The sequence below is a fragment of the Nyctibius grandis genome, chromosome 33, assembly GCF_013368605.1.
Source record: "Nyctibius grandis isolate bNycGra1 chromosome 33, bNycGra1.pri, whole genome shotgun sequence".
Classification (NCBI taxonomy): domain Eukaryota; kingdom Metazoa; phylum Chordata; class Aves; order Nyctibiiformes; family Nyctibiidae; genus Nyctibius; species Nyctibius grandis.
In genome coordinates, this window is record NC_090690.1 from 3391245 (window position 1) to 3410105 (window position 18861).

The following is an 18861-nucleotide window of genomic DNA, read 5'->3' on the forward strand; positions in this document are numbered from 1 at the left end:
TGATTCCTTTCAAATAGCCTGAGACGCCAGCAGCTTTATCCTTCTTGTTCATTTTTTATGGGTAATGAAAAACAGTTTAATATCATTATGCTCATCAGATAAGGCTTAAAAACTCACTAAGGTTCAAAAGAAATTCCTAAATAGATTGTGAGGCTTAGCTCTATGGATGACTCTGTCTCAGGAGAGACGTATATTTTCTAGACTTCTAAATCCTGACACATGCACCCCCTCCCCTCAATGCTTATTTAATACTGTCAGAGAATACTTCTAGGCCATGTTCTACTGTGTCAAGGGAGAAGTTTGTTGGAGGAAGACTATTAAGGGTTAGTTATTCTATGCTATTTTCTACTCCTGTAGATACTGGCCGTGCCACCTACTAAATAATGTAGCAATAATTTAGTTCCTCTTATTTGTCTTCCCTGCTTCCAGGGTGTTTGTTTTACCATATGGTAAGCAGGCATAGCTTTTTAAGTGTAACTGCAGCTAGCTGTCTTCTAGAAGGTGCTGGAGAATTCATAGTTTGAGTAGGGGTCTGACCCTAACGTAGTGAAGGACTGATTCTGGGGGGGGAGAACTACATTCTCAATGCACATCCTTGTTATTCCTCTGTATATGCATAAAATATTGTATTTTTTCAGCACATGACTCATTCAGCCAGTGTTATGAATCTTAGTCATTGCTGATGTTCAATCTGCCTGGTCAGGGTGAAGAGTTAAATCAATAAAAATTTTCATCTTCCGCCTCTGCCTTGTAAACTCTTGCCCAGAGTAACCCAGCAGGTAGTCTTGCATATAAACACCACCCCCACGCATAACCTCAAAAAGGTTATTGCGTATATTTGTACATTCTGGCATCACATTTATCTAAGAGGTGATGTGCAGATGTGTTCTTTTATAATAGAGAGTTATATGTGAGCATATTGCCATATTAATAATCTTATTTGGGGGGAATCACTTAACTCGAGTTGTTGGCAATGTTTATTAGTAGTGTGCGTAATGTTACGACGTTCTCTAAACTGGAAGGAAGGGAAGTTCCTCACAGTCAAATGAAAGACAATATGTGAAATAATGTTGATGGTGCCCAGACAGCTGGGATAAATTCTTAAGTTTCTGGAGGTTTTATTGTCTAGGATTAAGATGTATTGATACTACGCACAGATCTTCAGCACTTCCCAAAGCAGTGGAGCTGCCTGTGTTACAGCAAGTGCAAATGTCAGCACTTAAATGTTATGGCACAACATTTAGGAAATGGAAAAGTGTCACAGAGGCATCTCAAACTTTTTTCTATTGTCATTTGATTGTCATTTTTTAAATATGTCATATGCATCACTGTATAGTAGCATCGTTACATGGTCAATGGAGTATGTACTATGATGAGGGAAAATTCAGGGTTGGCTTTCATAGTTCAAATTATTAATGGAGCTTAAGAAAGGGTGCCAAGCTGCAGAGGAACCTAAGTCTTCTCTCAACTTTATTTGGGCTGTGGAATAGATAATGCTTGTGCAACTTTCCCTGCTTGTCTTGGACATATGCCTCAATCACTTTAAAGAAAAGAAGATAGGTTATTTACTATCTCCATTCACAATGTAGATGAACCGTTGGTATTCATCTTGAGGGAAATTATGCAGATTGCATGATTGCAAAAACATAGCAAATAGAACTGGTGGGATGTGTGAAATTATTCAGCCCACCTCCTTGCCCTGAGGCAAGAGCGATATGCATTGCTATTCCTAACACTTCTTTTGTGTGTGTTCCTGAAAACCTCCCATGGTGGGAACTTGTTGTCTTCCTAGCATTTAATTCAGGTGCTATTTCAGTGCCAGTGTCATAGCAATTAAAAGTTTTTCCCAATGCCTAATTTATGTCTCCCTTACTTCAATATAAACCCATTACTACTTCTGCTATTCCACTGTGGACACAGAGAATAGATTATCTTTCTCCTTGCAGAAGTCTTTTTCATATTTAAAGATGATTATTATGTCTCACTTCAGTCATTTTCCCCCTAAATTAATCACTACCAATAATTTCAATATTTCCTTGTTGTCAGGGCTCCAAACATACTCATGGTTCTCCTCTGCCATTCCTTTCTGTTATTGCATCGCTTTACTGAAATGTAGTGCTGAAAATTGAATACTGTATTTTATATTGTTTAATGAGGTGGTCTTTTAGAGCTCTGATCTGGGCAGATGCAAATTTGTAATGATTTTCTGGGGCACGCAAGGCTAAGTACAGAAGTGAGGATAGGAAGCTGTAGATTTGTTTTTTAAGAAAACATCTTAAGTGGCTGATGCCTTTGGGGTGTCTCTCTGGGGAAAGGAAAGAGAATTTCACTGTAATTTGCTCCGTGATATTTCAGGTCTGTGCAAAGCTTAAAAAGTTACTGCTCTGCCTTATTTCGATAGTGGATTTCAGGCTGGATTTTTTTTTTGTAAGCCTGGCCCCGACCCCATTCTATTGAGTTGGAACTGCCCTGTCTTTGATTCTGAATAAGGAACTTTACCCCGAAGTTGAGTGAATTTCAGCAAGATGTTTTCATTACAGAGAATTTTCGTTTCTTCAAAGTGAAAGTGCTTCCTCTTCAAAAGTTTCTGGTCAATTGTATTGTGAGGTGCTCGTACAGAGGAGAGGACTGGAGGGTGAATACAGAAAGGGCAGTTGGCTCCTGCCCTCTCCCTGCTAGGGAGCAGGTTGGCTGGTAGCTGGGGTAATATGCTGTAAAAATGGAACAGTGGGGAGAGAGGAACCAGGAGCATTTGTATGTCTGGGGAGAAATGTGTTTTGGAAGGCAGCTGTGCAGTGTGAATAGCAAGTGAAGTGTGTACAGTGCTAGCATCAGATGGGCTGGCGGTGAAAGTCAGAAAAAAGACCTTGTGAACAGAATAGTATCTGTAAATTTACTATTGCAGTCATAAAGAAGCGATGTGTCCTTGTCCTTATTCCCCACAGATGTTTCATATGGTATTCACTGCGTGTATTTTCAGTCCACAAATAATAAGTCAAGTTTGCTCTGCCCTTTCTTCCATATGAATTTCCATGAGTTTCAGAAAAGAGTGATTACAGGTGGGAGAGTCATTAGAGAAGCAGATTTCCTTAGGTTTATTAGTTGGAAAGGCAGGCTGGCAATTACATGTTTAACTACTCCTTCTTTTTCTTTCACTTCAACCACTAGTGGTCATCTGTTGGTAATAATTAACCTTTTCACCTGTACTTGAAATGGAAAGATTACTGGCAGTAATTAGATGAAAAGTATCCTAAATGCATGGGCTGATCTCACAGGCTGACTTTGGGATGCCTTGCAGCAATTTGTGCATTAGTAGAATGACGGACACAAACCCCCTGTACATAGAATCAGTTTGGTTGGAAAGGACCTTTAAGATCATTGAGTCCAACCGCTAACCCAGCACTGCCAAGTCCACCGCTAACCCATGTCCCCAAGCACCACACCTACACAGCTTCGAAATCCCTTCATGGATGGTGACTCCACCACTTCCCTGGGCAGCCTGTTCCAATGCTTGACAACCGTTTTGGTGAAGAAATTTTCCCTAATGTCCAATCTGAACCTCCCCTGGCACAACTTGAGGCCATTTTGTCTTGTCATGTCGCTTGTTACTTGGAAGAAGAGATCACCACCTGCCTCGCTACAACCTCCTTTCAGGCAGTTGTAGAGAGTGAGAAGGTCTCCCCCTCAGCCTTCTTTTCTCCAGGCTAAACCCCCCCAGGGCCCTCAGCCGTTCCTCACAAGCTCTCCAGACCCTTCTCCTTGTGCTTCAGACCCTTCAGCAGCTTCATTGCCTTTCTCTGGACTCGTTCTAGCACCTCAAGGTCTGTCTTGTCATGACGGGCCCAAAACTGAACACAGTATTCGAGGTGTGACCTCTCTAGTGCCGAGTACAGGGGGATGTTCCCTACCCTAGTCCTGTTGGCCGCACTATTTCTGATATAAACCAGGATGCTCTTGGCCTTCTTGGCCACCTGGGCACACTGCTGGCTCATATTCAGCCAGCATTGACCAACACCCCCAGGTCCTTTTCCACTGGGCAAAGTCATGGACAAGCACTTCAGAAAATACATGCTAAACCTCTTTGAAAATGTTTGATATGGGGTTATTGTCAAGGACTCAAGTTTTGATTTCAAACTTGAGCTTCAGGTAAGAGGAGACTGGTTCTCTTTCCTGCTTGCGGTATTTGTGTGTCCCTCACACAAATGTGCCTATCTTCTGCCTGGAACAGCTTGCAAGCAAACAAGGTAAATTCAGGTAGACTAAGGATCATCCAGTTTATTCCAAGCTCAGGCAGATTGAGGAGCTGAACTGAGGACTCTTGACCCCTAAGGCTGAAGCACAAAATAATATTTGTGCCATAGAATAATATTTGTGACTATGACTCAAGAGTCAGTCCTATGGACATAATTTAATTTTAAGTGTGTCTTTGGTAACTGCTGTTGTGTGTGTTCATAGATTACAAAATCAGAAGGGATCGTTTTGATCCTCTGGATCTACAATCCTGTAGTAAATCAGCTATGGGATTCTCTGAATGAAACACAGGCAAAAGGCTTTTCAGGCAGGGGTTTGAGGCGTGCGAGCCGACCCTCAGATTAATAGTCGTGATGAATGGTCAACTTGACTTAATCACTAGCGGCAAGCAGTCTTTGAGTGAAGTGAATTTTCTTTGGAGGTTAATGTTTTCGATTGATATAGGTCTTTAAAAGCAACGCACAGCTGACACAAATTATCTGAAGAACTATTAAACAGGAAAAAAAATCCAGAACAGCTATTATTGTCATGAAATTTCATGAATCATCCAGTAGTACTAATTAAAACAAAGAGAGTTTTAATACCCCAGATAAATCTGAGAAACAAGGAGCTTTTTAATGATGAAGTGAGAAGTAGTTTTTCTTTTTTTTTGACAGTGCTCTGTAGTTTAAGATAGATCAGCTTCTGTGGAGTAGTATGGAAGGAATCAAGATAGGAAATAGCTAGAAGGGGGGGAAATCACAAAAAAAAAGGTGAGAAATGTGTGGGAGACACGCTTGCTTTGTGTGATAGCGAAGAATATGCAGCATTAATAGTGAAGGTGATTTTGTACACTTGTGGCAGAAGTAATGGACTCTGATTTAAAGATTAAAGTAGTCACAACTGAGATGATCTTAAGAACCCTGGAGTCTGCAGTGTTTTTTGTTTGTCTGGCTCTTAAATGCCTACAAACTACGCTGTCCAGGTTCCGTGTTCAGTGTGAGTTGGCTCAGCAGCATCAGGCAGTGCAAATCAGACCCAAATGTGCAGATACTCTTCCTGGTTATTTAACACAACGCTCTAGCGGTCACCTGTGGCTGAGGAGGTCCCTGGACCAGTCATTAGTTGAAATCACTAGACTGGAGCAGAAAAAGTGCATTTTCTCTATGCCCTGTTCTCTTTCTCTCCTAATTATTCGTTTTTTTGCTTGCTGTTAGAGACAGGATGGGGGAAACAATTGGAGACATTGAGCTAGAATGAGCCCTTCTCTTACCAGGTTTAATAAATCTCGGTTTCAGTAGTTGTCAAAAAGTTATTTCAGAGTTAGCTGGGCAAAAAATTACTGAGGTTGGTCCTTTGGAGTTGTTATTTACAAAAAAGACATCTTTACAGCTCGGTAAAGAATGCGCATAACCTTTGTGAATTATTACCTTTCTGTACCTGTATCTTCAATATTTTATCCAGATTAACTGAATAAAATTGATTCAGATTGCTGCGTCAGATATTGCTTTCCATGTTTATTATAATGTTTCCGTAATAAGTCCAGCAATAAACAACACTTGTAGCTTTCTTGGTGGGAAAAAAGCAGCTTGTGAGCAGCAGTGTAACCTCGGGCAAATCTCTTTGTGCCTTGCTTCCTTCCCCAAGTAGACTTCTTGGTTTAGAGTTTTTTGTTTTGTTGGTTTTTTTTGTTCACGACATTTTGACCACTGTTGGAAAGACGTTTGGGCACAAGCAGGAGGGCTTTCGCCCAAGACACAACCTGGGGACAAATTTCAGATTGGAAGGTTGGGTTTGCAGATTAGATCTAGAAAATGATAAATGCAGATAGTAATTTTTTTTTTCTGGTTTATTTGCATGTATTGAACGTTAACATTAATTTGTACTTTTCTAAAAGGGTGGAACATATTGTCTGAATTCTTACTTTCACAACGTATTTAAGACATCTTGCTAGCTCTGTGTATAACACTGAGAGGCAGAATTTCTGCTTCTCCATTATCCTTTTTGGCAATCAGTGTTGCCCTCAGGAGGAGCATTTGTGTGTGCGGATGCATCTGTGTGTTACTTGATGGTCCTTTTTAATCTTCAGCCAGTCCTAATATGAAAATCAATGGGTCCCAAGGCATGTTTGCCTTTTGCAATAGATCTGTTCCATCTATAACCTCTGCACAAAGTGTCTTGACATGTGAGCAGTCTTGTGGCATATGGAAGAGCATTTGCTTGTTATACAGCATTTGTAGCAACTGTATTTTTTTTTTATTCTGGTTCTTTTAACCTTACATTTTCAATCAGTTTTACACACTTTTCTTCTTTAAATTGAAATTCTCAGTAGTAAACTTAAAGCAAAATATTAACAAAGGGACCTTTCAAAGAACCTTTCCTGTAGGCTCATTGTTACTGAACAAGACACATTCTCCTGGCTCATCAATGCGTTCTCCAGGAGCGAGAGGAGAGCAAAAGATGCGAGTTGTTCTGAAGTCATGAATAGAAGGCTGAAGAGTGTATACTTCATAGGATTCTTAGGAGAAGACAACTCCTGGATAATTTTGAGTGTCATGGTTTAACCCTGGTAGGCAGTAGAAAGTTAACTCTATCCCAGCTAAAAACTAGTACATTGGGGACTTCTTGGTAGATTTTAATAGACCACAACTCTCCCAGCTAAGTTTGACAGGCCACTTCTGAAATATGGAGAAGAAACACTCTGTAAGATACTTTATTCTGTATTCAGGTTTGCTGTTGTACTGTAGCTTATGCTGGATCTTGTTTATGCTGGTATTTTCAAGCGTTCAGCGGGATCTTAGATAACTAAGTTAAATTGAAACTTAATGGAAGCTGAGTGCCTAAGTCCCCTGGGCATGATTTAAACTGCCAGTTCGAATTTCTAGTGATTTGTAATGACTCAGCCCGGTGGACTTTGAGAACGAATGTGCTCAAGGACTCCACTGAGCTTTGGAAAAGCCCTTGAATTTGCAGTATCTTAAATTTTTATAGCAATATGTATGCCCTTGTTATAACTGGGACCAGAATTTGATCATGTTGAATACATGCAAGGCAATATGAAAAGCCATTACAGCATAGTAATGCTAAATATAATTTAGTATCGTTTGTAACACGGAGGTGTGTTGTGCTTGCACTTTATGCAAATAAATGTTATTTCCCTTTATGTGTGGGATCAACTGTATAATTATTTCACTGCAGAGTAGGCACAGCTGTATGGCTTTGACCATTATCACTTTGTATTGTTGGCAAATCTTAATACATGTCTGGATGAGCAGTTCCCTACACGGAGTTGTGAGGGACATGGCTTTGGTATTCCTCAGAGGCAGAAGTAAGTATGGGGTGTTTTTTTCTTGTTTTGGTGAGTTGGGGTTTTTTTTACTTTTATATATATTTTTGATTAGTTAAGTTGGTCTCCTGAGCAGCTCTATGTGGGAGCTGAGATGCAGTATTTTCTATTTCAGTGATGCTGTGATAAATCTTAGTAGCCATCTGGGATTTTTTTTGATTAAACAGTACTTAAGCAGAAAAGGTTGGTTGATGAAAATCAAGAAGGGTGTGAATCAAAAACCATCTTCCATTTTTTTTTATGTGAAGATTGAAATTCATTTTGTATAGTTCAGTGGAGATTAATATGCAAGTTAAATAGGCAAAAAAAATGAGCTTTTCCAGAAATAAGCACACATTAGCAGAGAGAAATGAAAAGAGTTGCCTAAATCTCAACAGACAGATCCAGACCTTTCCTATGCTTTGCCATTCAATACCACACTAATAGAGGTATTACAGGAACGTGACTAGGAGAGTTTGCTAGAAATGGCAAAAAAATAATGTTAATGCTTAATCTTTCTGTCTGCAACTGTTGGGCAATAGTCTCTTATAGTGACATTTGGCATAATACTGGCATAAAATTTCAAGTGTTCCTGCTTCCAGGCAGCTGAGTCAGATTAATCTGAAAGCTGAATGCTGAATCATGTGTTGAAGGTGGTGAATTTTAGATAGATGGAGTCACAAGGCTATTTTTTTTCCTCTGCCAGACACTAAATTATACTTGTTTCCCTTATTTTAAAGAGATTGGCCTCTATTAGTCATCACTATTTCTTAATCTCCAATAAGAAAAACTATGTATCAAACCGGCAAGACTCAGTTATACCAGATCCTTGTTTTGTTTCCCTTTTTTAGTGTCAAAGGGACTAATAATAGTTTTTAAAATATTCAAACGCGAGAAAGCAAACAGTCAAAAACCTTGAGAACATATTGTAGTGACCGTAAGAGAAATTGTATGTGGAATGGAGAGTAGGTGCTTTTGGTTTGCTTTAGCTGTTTCAGATTCTTCAGATTTGTTTCCATTGTGAAATTGATATTTGCTCTCTTTAGAAGTATGGGTCTTTTCTTCCCTGTTATCAGCATTTATTCTGATCCTTCACCCTCTAATGTCTGCAAATCCTGACATGATCTGAAAGTGTCCAAAAATAAATCAGACTGGAAAGATGGAAAAGGTCACACTCAATATGAGTTTGAATAGCGGGAGCCAGTTTTACCTGAGGTGTAGTTGTGTGGCTAATGCTTGTCTTAACAGTTTCAACACAGCAGGGCTTCATTTAGTAAAATGACATTGAGGTGATCTTTGAAAAGTAAAAATTAGACAAAAGTACAAAAATAGATTTATACATTCAGTGTGGTAGATGTTTATTAGAACAAGCGGTCTGAGAAACTGAGCAATTTTTAATTCTTTATCACAAGAGCACTTTCATTATGTAACTGGGTCTTGGTTATTTGAACAATAGCTTAAGAAGGGTTTTGCTAAAACCTGTCAAATCTAATTTATCGTGTGTCGTACACACGGACATGCAATGTCTTTCCTTTATTTTCAGTCAAGTGCATTTTTGCACTCTGGCTGAAACATGTGCTTAATCTGTTTGCTGGCTATCCAGTAGAGCATGTAGCATATGGATGTGTCAAAGTGTGACTTACAGTGTATTAATAACGTAGTACTATTTAGTTGAGAAAATAGAAAGTTTTCTGCAGCTCTAGAGTTGAATGTTTTCCTATAACGTACTTTTTTTATATATATATATCTCTCAAAAATGTAAAATATTAGGAGAAGGCTCTGACAGGTAGGAATCTTACTGTTACTCACAGAAACCATGTGGAATTAGGTCCCAGTAAGTAAAGCAGGTACAAGAATTCTTTTCTCTGGTCTGTGCTAGGGATGTTTACAGAGTCGGTGCAGAAACAGAAAACATCCCAGTTAAATATGGATGCTGCTAGGGAAGGTCAGACTCTGAGAAGAATATACAATATGTTGTGGACCTGAGCTGGGAGAGTTTCAGTTAAGAACAGCATTTACTGAAATAAGGTAGTTAACTCATTGTCTTCTACATTGGTAGATGCCACCTTATGATCTGTGTCCAGTAAGATGCTGGACTGCCATGCGGGGAATCTGGTGACCTCTTGGCTGGACACCAAGTTCTGGCACTTAACATGAGGAGAGGATTAGAATGAATGCAAGTGTTGGTACCTGTGCCTCTCACTTCCCCTTCTGCAAAGTGATAAAATTTTCCCACCACTCAAAAGAATCTTGTAATGATAAATGTTCTTTACAGGGTGATGTACTCTTATAATTTTACTAAAAATCTACTTTTCTGAAAGTGCTAGTGTCTGGAGCCAAGCAGTTATGAGGATTTGATCTTATTCTTTCCTCTGAAGGACCTTTCTCCGAAGGACAGTTCTATGCTTTATTTTTATGGACCAGTCCTGCTAGCTTCAAAAGCTTGAAGAATTGCAGTGTTCATATTACCTTAGTTTGTTAGATTATTCCCTCGAATGAACTTCCCGTTGCTGTAAAATTTAATTAATTTCCAGGGGTCATGATTTATGAGGTTAATAATGAAGATTAGAAGTCCTCAAAAATACTTTCTTTTCCATTCCAAAGTATACTACTTCCAGAGGGGCTCCTTTATTTAGAAGCAAAACACCAAAAACATAGATGATTTGTCTTCACTTTTTTTGAAAATCAGTGTTGTAAAATCAGAGGCACAGCGCAGACAGTGGCTGTGAATCTGAATCTTGACTAGTCTGAATCTTGACTAGTCTCCTGTGGGGCTTTCCACTTAAATTATGCTTGGTAGGGGAGGATACTGTATAAAACCAGAAGATTTAAAAATACTTGTGTATGGCTGAGGGGAAGGAGTGTGTCCACTCCTTTGAAGATAGGTTGATATGGTAGTGAAGCAATTGATCTTCAAGTCTTTATTCTTTGAGAGGTGACTGTTACATTGTTCCTGAAATTAATAAGTAACTTCAGTAGTAATGGATGAAGGTCCATGCCCTTCGTTCTCTGAGGTGCCAGGTATAACAACTGCTTCCTGTCATCGCAGGGGCCACTGAATTGAGGATGTGGACAAATAAAGAGGTCCTTGAATGAGAAGGATGGCTCAGAATTCTGTCTCCTATATGCTGCCAGGTTGGATAGCCTTTGCTTGCTGAGGTCAATGTCAGTGTACACCCTCATATCCATTACTGCCTCCATTTCCTCTCTTGATCAGTCTTCTGTGACGAGGATAATTAGCACTATGGACTGGGATTGATGAGCTCTGGGTCAGCTGCTTACTCTGTTCAGGTGTGGATTTACAGGGGGCTTCAGTTTTTCCCTCACCTTAACTCCACTGGCATGCAGCACGCTCTCCTGTACCACACCAGAGTTAAAGGGCCGCTTTGCTCCTTTCACACCACTAGTTAGATCCAGGCTTTTTCCTTCCTTGCTCTGCCACAGGCTACTAATGGGATCTTGAGCTTTAACTCTTCATATCCCTGCCCCTGAAAGAGGAGAAAGAAATGAACACAGTAACCATCCAGCAGTGTATTAAAAATATCGACTTAATAGAGCTGTGATAGTGGGAGGGTGTAAAGACATAGACTGTATCATCCGTAAAGCAAACCCAGCTGAGTTCCCTCATTTCTAGGTTGCTATTGTAGTTAGCTATTATGATCCCTCCCCTAATAATCTGCTGTACTAGAAGGTAGCTAGAAACCAATTAGGAATTTCAACACTACAGCAGGTTGGTTGTTAGAAACATAATTTCATTAAGTATACCACTATCAGAAAGGCGTTTTCCAGTTTTGATTGGATATTCGTAGACAGATTTAGATCAAAACCGCCTAGAATTCCACAATAGGGAAACCTTCATGTTTTAAAATAGCTGTTCCCTATCTCTGAGACAAGGGGAAATAACTTGTTTGCAATAGAGGGTTTATGAGATGCAGCTAAGAAATTACTGTCCTAAGGTTTAGGCACGACAGCCAATTGATTTCAGTATGGTTAGGATGAATGGCATCTTCTTTCTTGTGGCAGAAGAAAAAGCCTTATTTTTAGCTTTACTATTTCTGGCTTCAGACTTTTGAGACAGTATAAATGTACCTCTGTCATTTGAATATAACGTGGTTTATAGGAGCTTTAGCAGATCAACACTGTTAAAGGCTAGGGCAATTTCATGTATACTGTTTGAGCCTTACATTTATTTGCAAGGTGGCATATGAAGAATTCTGTTGAATACAAATTGATTTAAATTTCCCAGAAGAAAAAAAATGTCTAGGACCAGTTGCATCTGAAATAGGAAGGATTGTAAAAAATCCAGTTGAGTATCTTTTTATACCTGTCTCCTCCCTACCAATTTCATTCATCTCTTCAGCAAGGATTGTCAGTAACCTTGGCAACTCCGTATTTGTTTTCTCTTTTCTCCTCTGCTCCTCTGACAACTGAAAATGCTTGCTGCCTTTTTTTTTTTTTTTTTTGGTGGAGATGTGAAAACTGGAGTCCCAACCAAATCATGTTAAAGGAGGAAGAGGGAGGACTGAGCGGAAAAGGTTTAGAATGCTTTTCTAATGCAGGTTTTATATACCTATAAAGGAAAGCTTAGGAGTAGCTGAGACAGCTTAGATGTGATTGTAATGTTTTAAATAGAGTTATTTTGTCAATATATCTTGCTGTGTGGGAGTTTTTTAATTCCATCTAAAATGCTATTGAAATAAATTCTTGTGCTGAAAAGCCCGATCAGCTAGGACATTGATCTTGGCTATCCCAGTGTTCCTTCCTTCAAAAGCAATCTGGAAAGACAAGTGACCAATGAATCAGGTGAAACTGGGGCCTTTGATGTGGTGGTTCTTCAGCTCAAGCCAGTTTTCTCGTAACTGGGCTACAGAGTTTTCCTAACTCATCCCTTAAGTGAAAAGTTCAGATGTCAGTTCTGTTCTTCAAAAAACACAGAAGGCTTGAAATCTCAAAGTTAGCCTCAGAAATGAAGTTGTCTTCTGGATGGTTTCTCTGTCAGATAAAGCATTTTTGCTAGAGTTCCATATGTGTCCTCAGGACTTTTAGGAGCACCACTACGCTGACTGCAGATCACAGCCCTTACTGGTTACGGTAATCTAAGGTGAGAGCTGTGTGTTGTAAACCTGGCTGTAATACTGTGTTCTACCCACATACCAGCTCCCCTGCCTGTATAGTAAGTACTTGTACCAAGTACTTCCATTAAGGTCATACTTTTGACCTTGTTTTCAGCCACCCGATTTGTTTATGGAAAATGATACCATCGATGGTAAGTCTTTTTTGCCTCTTAGCAAGTTGCAGTGCAGGGCCAGATTCTGAGGGGAAATAACGTCCCTGAATTTTTAACTTAACTTGTATGACTTCCAAAGGTGGGGTTTTTCTGAGCATTCTTCTGGACATACCCTGAGTTTTACAGAGCGCACACGATGCATGTCTCATACAAAGACTGAAGGAACATGAAGAATTCATTATGTGCGCATTCATTTTCCAGGATTTAGGTGTTACGTAGGATGGCCAAGTGTGCCATATTCAGCGTTTTATCTGGTTAATCCAGATGCATTATAAGCACCTAATACTTGCTTTTTAAATGAGGATGCTGTACTTTGAAACTGAAAATCCTCTGCTGTGTTGTTCTGTAGTTATGATATACTATTTAACTTTACAAGTTGTACACTCTTGAAGGACTCTGATAGAAGGTCAAGTTTGATTAGGAAAAAGTAATTGAAATTTGTTTTATTGGGGCAGGGGAAGGAAGGGAAAATGATTTCCATGTATCTGATAATAGAAAACATAATGGTCATTTATTTTAGTTTCTGTAATTGAATTTCAAAGCTTTCAAGTTTAGGTGTGTGCACTGTGGATACATCCAGTTCAGAAACTTTCTGTAATTCCCTTGTCCACTCTTGATCAATTTTAGTGATTGTATAGATTTATCTTTCCAAAAGTTGACTCCCAGACTGTAGTTGAAGAGCAATCTCTAAACTAGTTACAGTATTGACAAAAAGCTAACATAGGTCATGCTTCTAATTGATGCTGACAGCGCCTGCAGAACAGAACTGTTTTGGAACGCAAATGGAACATCATTTCCTCCTTCCTGCACAGGCTGGGTAGGGTAACAGGCACCTTCTTGAATTTGTAATTCATCATTTTCTTTTTAACCTCTTCCTAATCTGGGTATATTTACTGAAATGCAGGAAACTTAAAACCAATCAACAGGACTAAATTCAGCACATGAAAGGTTTGTCAATTTGAGATTTAAAATTCAATGCAATCGGCAGCACTTCATTTTGTATTCACCTTCAGCCTTCCCATGTGACGTACAGCTGGCTTTTCAGGTAAAACAACACAGCACCATTGCAGGGATGTAAGAAGGAAAGGAAAAGCACACTTGGGTCCTGATCTTGCAAAGACTTACCTGTGTTTGTCTTATAGCTTTGTCAATATCCCAGGCAGAAGAAAGACAGGGAGATGATGGCAGGAGCTGTGTTGATGAAGGCATCTGCTGAGGTAATCAGATGCATTTCTGAAGACCTGAATAGTCCCATAATGGACAGATAGTGGTTGCTGCAGAGTGCATCTGCTTGCATGTAAATTCAGGGGACCTATTAGAAACGTTGTCCTTCAGTTTGACAGAACTGCTTTTGCACTGATAATCTTTAAGTAGTTAGAAATGTTGAAACTGGCAATATCTGACTAGTTTTCCCTCTCTTGAAACAAACCAATTATCCATCCATGACAAGAATAGAAACAGAAGGTGGTAATTTCTTGCACTCTTTAATTGCCTCCCAAAGAGGATAAAACAGTTACTTAAAAAGACTGTGTCTTCATCTGCAGTGTTGAAATGAAGCCTTTTGAGGATAACTTAAAAGGACAGATGAAGATTCTTGGTTTGTTAAGGAAAGCCAGATCTAAATTAGCTACTGGCTTCAGCAAAACTTGCCTATCATTAGGTATTCTCTCTGTCATATGAAATAGTGCAAATATAATAGGAATTGACATATGGCTTCCAAAAAAGAAAAACAAAATTTAGGTAGCTGGTATTTCAGCAGCCATTGGAAGTTCTTGCAATAGAAGAGAATGGTTCAGTAGTTAGGGAGCAGGCCTGGGACGTGGGTTACTCTGTAGGCACCCTACAATCTTCCTGTGTGCTCTCGGGTCAAGAATTTTGGATGTCCAGAATCCAGTCCTCAGCTCTCTCCTTGTGAACATGTGCCATTATCAGGGACTTACACTGGAGACTGATTTCTTTACGTTATCTCTGTAGTCAAGAACATCTCCATGCACCTTTCCAGCAGGCAGTATGTGACAGAGGTGTAACTTAACTATACTGAATAGCGCTTTGAGTAAGTTCATCCTACTCCACTGACACTAGAGGGGTCGAGGGGAGATGTTCCCATGTAGGGTTGTTCAGTCTGGGTGTTCCCTCACTGATCTTCCCTGTGGGAAGCAAATGAGTGGCTGTGGTCAAAATATATTTCATGTATGCCTGCAGTATTGCTCTCCACATGAAAAATAGCACAGGTACAACTGTACACAGAGATAAGGAAGTGATAGTACAGGTAAGGTAGCATCCAGTAGTCCTGTAATCAGAGCACAGCCACAAGTTGCAGACTATTGCGTTATTCTGCTTATAAAGAACTCAGATCTGAATTTCTCACCTCTCCCCCCACTCATAGGCTAGCCTAAATTGTCTCCAGCTCCTGGTGTCTTTCCCCACAAGAGTTCAGTGTCTGAAAACACGATAAAAGTTTGCTGTGATTGTTATCTCCAAGAGCTGTCAGCAGCTGTGATGGTGTTATGGAAATATCTACAGTTGTTAAGGTTTCTACAAGCACCCTATACTTAGACACTTCAGTTGTGCAGGTGGCAGGTCTTAAAAATGTATAGCAGAAAAATGCTTTTTGTTATGCTGGCTCTACACAATCACTTGCATTAGTTTCCCACCTGTGGTCCTGTTTTCTTCTGGCTGAAGGGATGAGAATCCTATTTTTTTCTGTGAATAAATCTGACCTTCTGGGGACTGGCCTTTCACTTGATTAGATCTTGGCTAATCCTGGTTCCTGCTTGTGTAGTCTCTCTTTGTCATTCCTACCTTATCTCCCGTGGCACTGTGCGGGTTGTCTTTCTCTTTGTGTAGGTGCGTGCCTTGAAAAATGTGATGCTCTGAGTGATGTCAAAACCCTATTTGATATATTGCACAGGTGTTTTTAAACTTAGAAATTATTTTCAACTGAAATGAAAATAAAAGTTTAAGCCAGCTCTAATGAGAAGCTGTAAAGAATAGTCTCCAGGGGCTGTTTCCTAGTGGATGTTTAGTAATGCCTCCTTTTTAATAATGTGTAATGTACACTAGAAAATACACCGTGTTGGAAACCCTTCTGCTGCAGACAGAACACAGTAGCAAGGGAGTTCAGGGAAGTAGCGTAAAGTAGACCAGTGAAAACATGTTTTGCTGGGATAATTGCATTTCTGCAAGGAATTTTTCCAGCACAGAAATACCTAAAAAAAGAATTACCCCATCTAGCCAACATTGTTAGGGCAACCTCCTGCAGCTGCCAGTCATACTGATAGGATTTCTCAAATGAATAGAACGTGCACGTACTTAAGAACTGTGTAGACCCCACAACCTCCCTCATATAAGTCACTCAATGTAGGTAATTTGTGTTCCTCATTAAGAAAAAATCCCATGCTATTTACTATTAGAGTTATCATATTTATAACCTGCTATGGTAGGATTTATTCCATTTTCCATCTTTTTCTGAGCAAGTTGCATGCAGTTTGTTGAAGAAAAAGGGCTAGCAGAGACCATACAATCAGGAACTGCTGAATGGCAAAGTGGGCTGTTGGGTGAATTTATTGCAGGTTATATTTTCTTGCTGCTCGGGAGCATTCAGTAGAACCTTTGTGCTTCCATCTTTTATTTCCTGGTGCACCTGATTGATGTATGAACAGTGAGGCAGCCGAATATGGAGAATCATACTGAAATGCAAAAACGTAATGAACATTTTCTACCTTCAGCCTTTGCGTAGAAATATTTCGGTGTAATTACTGTGTCAAATTGTACTGATAAGTAGTGTTTAATCAGTGTACGAAACAGAGGGAGCATATGCCTTTTTGTGAATATTTGTATTTTCTCTTTTCTTGATTCTGTGTGTTGTGGTTAACTTATAAGTTGTATGAAATAGTACTGAAAGTTTTGAAGCATGGCAAGCTTTACTCAACACTTGTCAAAACAAAGCTATTTTCATTTTATTATTCTCTCTGGTAACAACTAGCAGAAAGTATGTTTTGGGAATGAAATCATAGAAAAAACTAGTTATTTATGATGTCAGGCATATCATTGAAGATTCTACCCTTCCGTTGCTGGCTGCCCAGCTAATGGCACCTGGTGGAGCTGAGCTCTGAGGTCTGTGCACCTGCATAGAAATCACAGTCTGTTACAAAATATTTCTGATTGGGCTCTGAGAATTACTTTGCCTTGTGCCTTTGGATATGGATTCTTTATATTTGACCTCATCACTATTTTCTCCTTGCAGAAGCTGCTATCTGGGTGAATTCTGATAGCGGTGAGGTTGGATTTTTCCCCAAAAAAGCTTTCAGCAAAGATGTGCTTGTTATAGGTTGCTGGTATAAGAGCACACATCCTGCAGTTGGTGTGTAAGCCAGAGTGCTCTGTAATTGTTCTCAACCCTATGGAAATGATTTCATTTACTGAAATCAGGTGCTGTGAAAAAGATCTCCTGTGTTTCAGTGTAGTGAGCCTATTGTGCTGCTCTGAAGATAATGATTCAGGCTCCTAAACTGAATTGAGAGCCAAACCACCACTTCAGATCAGTGTGATCCAACTCAGTGTGGCCTAGGAGTGATCACTGCGAACTCGCCACCTTCATGCCAGGAGACCATCTCTGGGTGTGTTTAAAAAACTGGGCATGGCACTTAGTGCCCTGGTCTAGTTGACATAGTGGTATCAGGGCAATGGTTGGACTCAGTGATCACAGAGGGCTCTTCCAACCTGGTTGATTCTGTGATTCTGAGAATGGCAAACTCTGGTCTGGACTGGCGGGTGGCCCGTGGGAAATGTCAAACCATCCCAAGCTGGGATATTATTTGGTACATGTAGTTCTCAGTGTTCCCTAGTTCCCTCAGTGCTCTAGTTCATGGGGATCCCTCATCAACATTGGTGTCAGGTGCTAAGAACCACTTGCAAGGAAAATCCAGAAAGCCTACGTGTATGAATTTTCTTTGCATTAACCTTGAAATTCAACTCAAATTTGATCATCATGCATAGTCTGTAGTTGCATTACTGCTGATAAAAGACTGTGTAAATGTCAGCTTTGGGATGGCTTAATTTACAGAGCTACAATTGTTCGATCCTTGCAAGGCTGACGTGACATCTCATTTTTACTTTAAATATGCCTGATTTGGGGAGGGGCTACAGACTGCTGATTAAATCTCCAGTTCATCAAATCGTGTAAGGATTGTACGTTACCTTGAGAGCAGTTTTCGTGTGCAGAAAGCTGAACACATGCCAGGCTGCTCAGTACTTCGGAGCAACAAACTCCGGGGAAATACGGGAATCAAAGGACCCTGATAGTTTTTTAATTTCATACAGCAAGAAGGTCAGTGCTAGCCAAACTGGACAGTGCTAGCCAAACTGGACAGTGCTAGCCTGGACCAGTTTGTATGGCGAGTGAGCCCCTGGTTTCTTGCAGCAGTTTGTAACTTGGAGGTAAAGCGAAACAGGAGGGGGAGCTCGCAGTGCAGCGTTAGAGGAGGGAGCTGGGGGCTCTGCAACAGAGCCAGTTGAAGCAGAACTCCACTTTGCTTTTAGATTAGGAGGGAAAATCTGTTTCCAGTCTGTCCTTGTTACTGCTTCAAGCCACTAATGACCTGGATTTGAACTGGTCTCCTAAAGGGTAAAAGGCTCGAGCTCTCCTTGCTGATCCCCAGGAAAGTGCAGTTGCTGCCAACACAGATTTGAAACAAATCCTGACCTGAAGTCATCAGCCGTAGGTTTTGGTTACTCTGATGATAGATGGCAATGTAAAGAGTTTGCTTTCCTCCCTGCTCTTCCTCTACTCATTACACCCTATTCTTCCTTCAGCCATGTAAATCCAACTAAAAAAGTCTTCTCAAAGGGAGAAGATGAACTGGAGAGATGATGAACTGGTAGATTTTGAACAGTGTAGAGCCATAAAAAAGGAACCTGCCTCTTCAGAGGCAGATTGAAAATGCAGTCTCTCTTGAGCAGGATATTTTCTTCTTGATACTAACACTGGCTCATGTCTACAGCTGCTGTTGTATTGGCC